Source organism: Octopus bimaculoides, chromosome 10 (genome assembly GCF_001194135.2).
Source record: "Octopus bimaculoides isolate UCB-OBI-ISO-001 chromosome 10, ASM119413v2, whole genome shotgun sequence".
NCBI lineage: Eukaryota > Metazoa > Mollusca > Cephalopoda > Octopoda > Octopodidae > Octopus > Octopus bimaculoides.
The window spans coordinates 54909708-54918118 of record NC_068990.1 but is presented as its reverse complement, the minus strand read 5'-3'; positions in this window follow the sequence as shown (position 1 = coordinate 54918118).

Below are 8411 nucleotides of genomic sequence, written 5' to 3'. Positions count from 1 at the left end.
ATATATACATGCACACACACACACACAGTGCTGGTGCCACATAAAAAGTGCTTGTACCAGTGTTATGTAAAAACACCTAGTACACTCTGTAAAGTGGTTGGCATTAGGAAAGGCATCCAGCTGCAGAAACCATGCCACAATAGACATGGAGCCTGAACAGCCCTTCAGCTGGTCAGTTTCTGTCAAACTACCCAACCCATGCCAGCACGGAAAACGTACGTTAAATGATGATGATACAAAAGCATGTGTGTAGACGTCTGCTGAAATCATGACTGGCCATGGGAAATATTACCTTGCTTAGAAACAGAAACAGCATTCAGCCATAGAAAATACACCTCAACAAATTCTGTTTGACCTATACAAGCATGGAGAGATGTTAAATAGTATATATGTATACATATATATTAGTTTTGCAAGGTGTGAAATCATGTGTTGAAACAAATATTGATATACTTTATCACATTATGTAATATTTTGCCAATTAAACACATGCACAATTTAATCTTCACTTCAGCTTTATTATTATTACTATTATTTTAGTTTCTTTGTCAAAGCTCTTTCATCACATATCCTGTGACTTCTTCAGGAACTCTTTATCCCCATCATCATCACCATCATTTAACGTCTATTTTCCATGCTGGCATGGTGTGTGTGTATTTATATATATAAATACATGTATTTTTCACTATCCACTTTTCAAGAATTGTTACACATTAACACAGGCATACATATTTAGGAACATACTGAATACTGAATTATCAAAAATAGAAATGTCTCATACTGGAAATGTTTATTTTTTAAAAAAATTATTTTTTGTCTTTTTTAAATCATTCATATTTTCTGTTAACAGTTTTTATCATGTAATTCAGTGATAGAAATAAAACAAAGCCAATACAAATTTAACTCCTTTTAAGGATGAAAATTTTCAAGGCATTTTGGCAGTGATACTTAAATATGAACCAAAGTAACTTAACTGTGGATAATAAACTCCACAGGCTTTTTTTGACATTCCTTCCATAAGTCCAACATTTTACTTAATAGATGTGTGAATCACTAATTTTTGATGGCACAGGCTTACAAGTAATTTAATACAGTAATAATTGGAGAAATCTTGTCTCGTATTTAATTCTCCTCGGATCCAATCTTTCAAGATATTTAATCCTTTAGCATTTATATTATTCCGTCAAAGGTAATGTTTATTTATTCACATTGTTTTGAATTAATAATGCATTATCTTGTAGCTTCAAGATTTCAATGATGTGATCGTTTCTTCTTAGAACGACATTGTAAGGTAGGTATGAAAAGCCAGATCTGGCTGATTTGAACATAAAACAGGTAGAATATTTTTGCTGGATATGGTTGGTTTAAATGCTAAAGTGTTAAATATAAATTAAATTATTCTTATTATAGAACTTTTGATTAATCTCTTTTAAAATTCTGCCACTTTTGATGACACAGGTATACTAGTATTTACATAAACTGAAATCTGAGATAATTGAAAATAAAAAGTCTAAAGACTGAAATGCAAACACAAATCAAAAATTTCAATATATACTGAAGTTTTTATTTATCCAAATACAATTTAAAATAAATTAATTTATCCAAATTCAAATTTTCATTCAAACAAATTAGTTTGTGTATGTATGTGTTTTTTTTTTTTTTATTTTGTCTTGAGTTCAAATTACAATTTTAGTTAGAATTTTCTTTTTTCAAGTTCAAGTCACTGGAAATGTGGCTTTTTTTTTCATTTTATCAATCACAAACTCATAAAATAAACACCAGTACTTTGCTGGTTGGAGTCAGCTGCTTATATCTTCTTTTCCCCAATCATCCTCACAATTAATAAGAAACTCTGTATTTTGTGTGCGTGAGTACATGCACCTTTTACAGACTTTCAGAATCCACTAAATCAGGATTTTTTTGTATCAAGAAGTAGGGATAGAGTGTTGACCTATAGCATAAAATTTCCTATCGGGAAGATATGAATTTGGTACCACATGCTAATAAAACATGTTTACAGAGTTGTAACTACTTACAGTACTCAGAATTTGGAGGGAAAAAAAATTAAAATGCTGAATTCAGCATAATAAGAGCACTGGTCTACTGATTAATCTGATGTCCCTGGATGATACAGAATTAGTAAGACTCTTTTGAGGTGAAATTTGAAAGAATCTTTAAAAATCCTTGCCAGGGTATCAGATTAGTGAGCAGGCCAGAGCTCTTATTATGCTGAGATCAGCATTTTGGTTTTCCTTTTTTTTGCCTCTATTTACCAAGCCGTTCTTATTCCCTCAAATCACAGGATGGCAAATTATTTACAATCAGATGGAACAAGCCAGGAACATTATTGCTCCAGTGATCTGATACAAACCACTGACTTCTTGATTGATCATTTGTACCCTCCTGCTGGTTCTGTCTAAAATGTGTTAAACAATACAAATGTGCATGGAATACTCAACCACTTTATAATTCAATGATTCAGTGGTTCTGTTTGAACAACTAGAATGCTTTTCATCAAAATCAGAGACCGATCCATTTACACACAGCATGTCCCTTTACATATTTGTACAAAAACACAAGAATGCTCAACAGTCTTGTGGTAGAGGTGTGTAAATATCTGTGGATAGAATTTTGTGAAGTAACTGGAGAAAGATTAAAAGTGTGTGTGTGTGAGAGAGAGAGAGAGAGAGAGAGAGAGAGAGAGAGAGAGAGAGAGAGAGAGAGAGAGAGAGAGAGAGAGAGAGAGAGAGAGAGAGAGAAAGAGAGAGAGAGACAGAGAGAGAAAAAGAGATTAGTATCAGACCAGTGATCAAAGAAAGGCATTTCAGCTGTGATCTTCCTGTCTTTTATTTTGGCATAGTGTATATTGGACAACATTTACATCCAATGTGTTGCTTTTTTTTTATCATATTATGGCAGGGTGTGATGCAGGGGAGATTTGGCTTGTATTTTAAGGACAAGTCAAGTGACCACATCGAAGCTCCCTCTACCTCTGTTAAAGTGAGAGCATCAATGTGGTGGTGGTGTTGTGGATAATCATCTCAAAACACATTACATATTAACAGTATAATTTATCACATATCAGTCTATAGCAATATTTGCTTGCCTGTTCTTGTTGTTTCAACATTCAAGATAGAAATAAAACAGACATAACTGGCTTTTCTTTTGTAGACTATTTAGTCTAAGGAGGTATAAAAAGAACAGACTGAAGATTAAAGATGAAAATTATGATGAGGATGATAATGATGATGACAGTACGACTGCATATTAGAATTGTACTGTTGTATATATACTGTACAGTCTGTTTGGAATGTATATAGATACAGAAGAAATATTTAGTTATTCATGTATACACACATGCACACACATATATATAATACTCACATTTGGAAGTAAAAATGTGATATATAATTCATTTATATTGAGAAAATAGGTAGTAATGAGTGAGTGATTAACTTCTTATGTGTGTATGTACTTGAGAGTGCAGATAGGAGTAAAAGTACTCAGTACAAGAAATAGAGTTTATTTGTTTAAAGCAAAAATGATTCACTTTACTACGCATTCAGGTTATTCAACTTTATGCATTATATATAAATGAAAAACTTGGAGTAGCAAGAGAGTGAACTTTCAGCATCAAGTGAAGTGTGTGAGTGAAAGAGAGAAGTTTGCTTGGATTACTCTGAGAAAATATACTAATATGCATTATTGTCTAAGTCTAAAAAAAAAAGAAAATTGTACAGAATGTTTCCACAATGTAAAAGGGTGCAAAAAAACATGTTGGTAAATTCTAAGATAGGAGACAGAAAAGCATTTATGAGGATATATTTCTTGCAGCAATATCTGCAGTTAATATTTTGCAGAGCAAATAACAGTCCCTAAGCCAGCTATCTATCCATTTATTCATTCATATATATATATATATATATATATATATATATATATATATATATATATATGTAACTGTTTTGACCAGACTGTTGGATGTTTCTGTACACTGCTGGTCACAATGCTCTTCTCATTATTATACCTTTTGAATGATGCCAACCTGCTGGATAGGCAAGTCAACATTACTCTTGAATGAAAAAACAACAGCAGTCAGCAGAGATAGATAAACATACTGTTTGCATCATCAATGGGGAGATGTATACCTACAAAGAGTTGAACTCAACATTGTTAAGCTAACAACATATCCATCAACACTGTTAAGTTAACAACATATCCATTGCAGGGTTTCTTTAAATTTATATCCGCCAACAGAAATACAGCAATAAACATGGAGAAGGTATTGCTCAGTTAATTGTAGACACTTTGGAAGACTACATCATAGCTCTGAGTGATTGTAGGATGTAATCATATGACAAGGGTGCTGATATTGAAAGTACTAAGATACTGAAATTAAATGTTAATATTTACTGTTGAGTGGGTTGGAGCAATGTGAAATTGTTTTGTTCAAGAACACAGTGCACTTCTGGTTTGGGAATTGAAACCATGGTCTTGTAATTCTAGCACTCTAACCACTAGGCCATGTACCTTTACACACACACACACACACATATATATATACACACATGCATGCATACACATACATATGCAAAGGTGTACAGTGTGCAGTATGATAGGACAAAGACAAAATCAGGAAACTAAACTGAACACAGCAATAAAAAAAGATTTAAGAATGAAGAGAGAAAGGGGAAATGGAATGTTTTAAGACCACCATTTATGAAAAAAACAGGACAATAAAATAATTCATCTCTCAACAAATCACAACATGGTTTTGAATACTTGAGGGATAATATATTGAGTAGTGTTTGATAGCTAGAAGTAGAGGTAGAATAGGATGATTAAAAATAAGAACAGGGACAGAACATAAAAACAAGATGTAGCAATCTTTTGGATTACAAATTGGACAGAAATGTAAATAGTCTAACGACTCAGATAGGACATGAAATGTGCAGGAAGTTTGTGTAAGGAGCGCTAATTCTGCCAATTAATGCCAATGAATAAGACTAGCAGCATTTTCATGTAACTAGGTCTTATGCCCATGTAACTGAGGTCTGCCAATCTCGCAAAACATGTGTACATTATATAAAGCATTAATACTTACTATGTTTACTGTGTTCCTTTTCTATATGTGATGAGCAGATTGCATTCTAGCCTAATCTAGAGTTAAATGGTCTAACCACACTGGGCATAGAAGTTGAGTGTAGAATAGAGCTACTGAATGCACATGTTACCATTTGGTAATGAGTTGGGCCTTTTGATCAGCAGAATGTAAAGATTTTAACTCAACAGTGCAACAGAAAAAGGGAGCAAAACAGGAAGTTAGAAGAGAAGTAATCTGTATTCTGAGAAAAATAACAGCAGTCAGAAGAGATAGATAAACATACTATTTGCATCATCAATGGAGATGTATACCTACAAAAAGTTGAACTCAACACTGTTAAGCTAACAACATATCCATCAAGTTTACAGGGCTGTTGTCAGTACTTAAAAAAAACACTGACTGAACTATTGAGAGGTAAACCATTCAGAAGTGGAAGAATCTGGTCTGCCATAAAAAAAAAATTTAAAAGAAGGTAGGGAAAATCTAATTTTTGGGGCAGTGTTTTATGATGGTACAGAATAAATAAGGAATGAGGAAGGAAAAAAAATGTATTTATTGTTGGAGAATTTCATTCTCTGACAAAGAGTACAGCATGAAATGTAAGACTTTCTTGCTTCCTCATTGCAAACTAATGTAATCCCATTTTAGAACTGTTTATACATGCTAATTACTGAAGCAGGCCACCACTAGCTTCTTTAGGTGCAATGATATCTCAACTGATTAGCATAAATACTCACAGACCATTTCCAGCCTCTGGTTTACAAATGTGCTGTCTCCTGTCTCTGCCTTTTCTACAATTACTACTTCTATGGTGGTCTGCTTTCTGGAGTTTGTTGGTCTTATCTCTCCTTTTGCATTAACCTCTACAATACAGTCCTTCCACCCCAGAACTCCATCTCTGCAGATATTGACCTGTAACAGTTTCAGCAGAACATTAACAACAGCATCAATCTCACCGGTCTCAGAGGACTTGTAAAAGGCTATAGTCTATATTATATTTTACCCCACCAGACCCAGCAAGTAATAAAATACAAAAAAAAGTTACTACTAGTTAGGAGGTCAGGGTAGTTGTGAGTTAAGTATGTAGATCAGTGATGACAGACACTGTCATAATACTAATGACTGAATAGGAATTAAATGCTTAATATATCTCCCTGTAGTGGTTCATGGAGAAAATACACAAACGCACATGTTCAGTACAACCTGTCTAAAGCATACAAAAATTGTTTGCCCATTAAGTACAAGCCAGTACTTATCACAGTGGAACTTAATATGTATATAAAACAAGTAAAAATGAACAGTACAAATAAAACATTCTAAGACTATGGTGGTTTATGTCAGTAAAAATTAATCAATAGTAGAGTTATGTTTTTAGTGTATTCAATCTTTCATTCAAACACTGATAAAGTTACATTGTTGCTACTCTGAGTTTCTTGCTTGCAAACATTCAATTGTCATCTGAATGAATGTACAAAAACAAAAGAAAAAAAAAACTGAGATTAGAGATAGTAAATGTACAGCTTCAAATTATATATACAAATACACACATATATTGGCATTGTATAAAGCCACAACAGAAAGGCAATGTATTAGTACTATATTAGTTGATTGTACTGTAAGTCATTAACTTTGCTGAATAGTATTATTGTAGTTAGTCTGTATCAAGTTGAATTACAAATACATTTCTCACATTTTGTTCCATCCTAAGATTAATGTTGTAGCCAAAGCTTACAAATTTATGGAATTCTTTGTAACAATATAAGAACATATTATTAAATAATGTACCTAAGCTGATCTGTAATCCATTTGGTCCTTGGATCAATACCACTGGAAATATCTAATGTTTGTAATTTAGAGGAGTCATTGACCAACAAGTTGTTTACCCCCAGGTCATTTCTGATCCAGCAAGATCAAAAGTATTTCATCCATGACTCTCCTGCCTTTCTTTCACTCTTTCTCACAAAAAGATCAATTTGGCTGTGATTTCTAGCCGGTATAGTTCCAGGCCATTCCTAATTAAGCAGGCCTATGATCACACACATTCCAGCTATGTACATGCCATATTTTTGTATCTCTAAGACACAATCTTATATGCTTTACTGTTTTCTTTTTAATATGGTAGAGTGGTGATTAGAGGGAGATTGGGTTCCTATTTCTAGCACATCTAACACTGAGAGCCTTCATTAGTTTGAAACTGGTGAAGTCAACCAGCTGATACATAACTTCAGTGGTACAACACTTTAATTCATAGAAATAGATAGATACTTTTGGGCAACCCAGTCTGCTGAGCTTTAAGTAGGTACCACATAGTAGTAGTAGTAGTAGTAATAGTAGTAGTAGTAGTAGTATAACTTAATATGGACTGTAAAGCATCTAATGTAAAGTTTTTTAATCATCCTTAAACTTTTTGCATTTAAACTGGTCATATACAGCCTTTCACACTTATCCTACAATGCCATTATAAAAATAAACAATCACATCATCAAAATCTTGAAGCTACTAGATACTGCATGATTAATTCCAAAACAATGTGAATAAATAAACATTACATTTGACAGAGTAATCTGAATGCTAAAGGGTTAATTAAATTTGGATGGTGAAAAGTGAGCTGTATGGTTGCATGATCTGCTAAAATAACAACCAAATCTCCTTCAAAGCCAGCCCTACTGTCTTTTTTGTTTTTAAAGAAAAATGTATGTATTCCTAGACAGACTATGGTTAAATTAAAACAGATAGTAAGGTTAGGGTTGGAACACCTTTGACCATAAATCTGTTGAATCAAGACTTAGGGCTGAACAACAAGGCTTTAAATTTTCATCTTAATAAGAAAGTAACAAAAACAGTTAAAAAAAAACAAAAACAAAAAAATACACAACAAAACAACATAAAAAAGATTAAAAAAAAAACCTGTTAAAAAGTAATTAAAATCTCTTTAATTTTCTCTTTTAAATATTTAAAATCAAATATTAACATCTTGGAATATAAACAACACCATCTATTCTTTGATATTTTTTTTCATTTTTCTTAAAATAACCACATTCTGGGATGGACACATACACACACACATCATTTACAAATGCAAAGCATATATTACATAATTATCTGGAATATCTGTTATAGACAGCAGTAAATACACCCCTGTATAATTCCCCTTAATTTAGTTTAGTTATATTAAAAAAAATAAAATTTGAACCTTTCCCCAAAACATGGGTTATTTAATAATAGTTAAGTAAATTGACTTCAGTACATGATTACTGTTTTAGATCAATTCCTGAGATGAAAGGCATAGTTGACTACAGCAGAATTT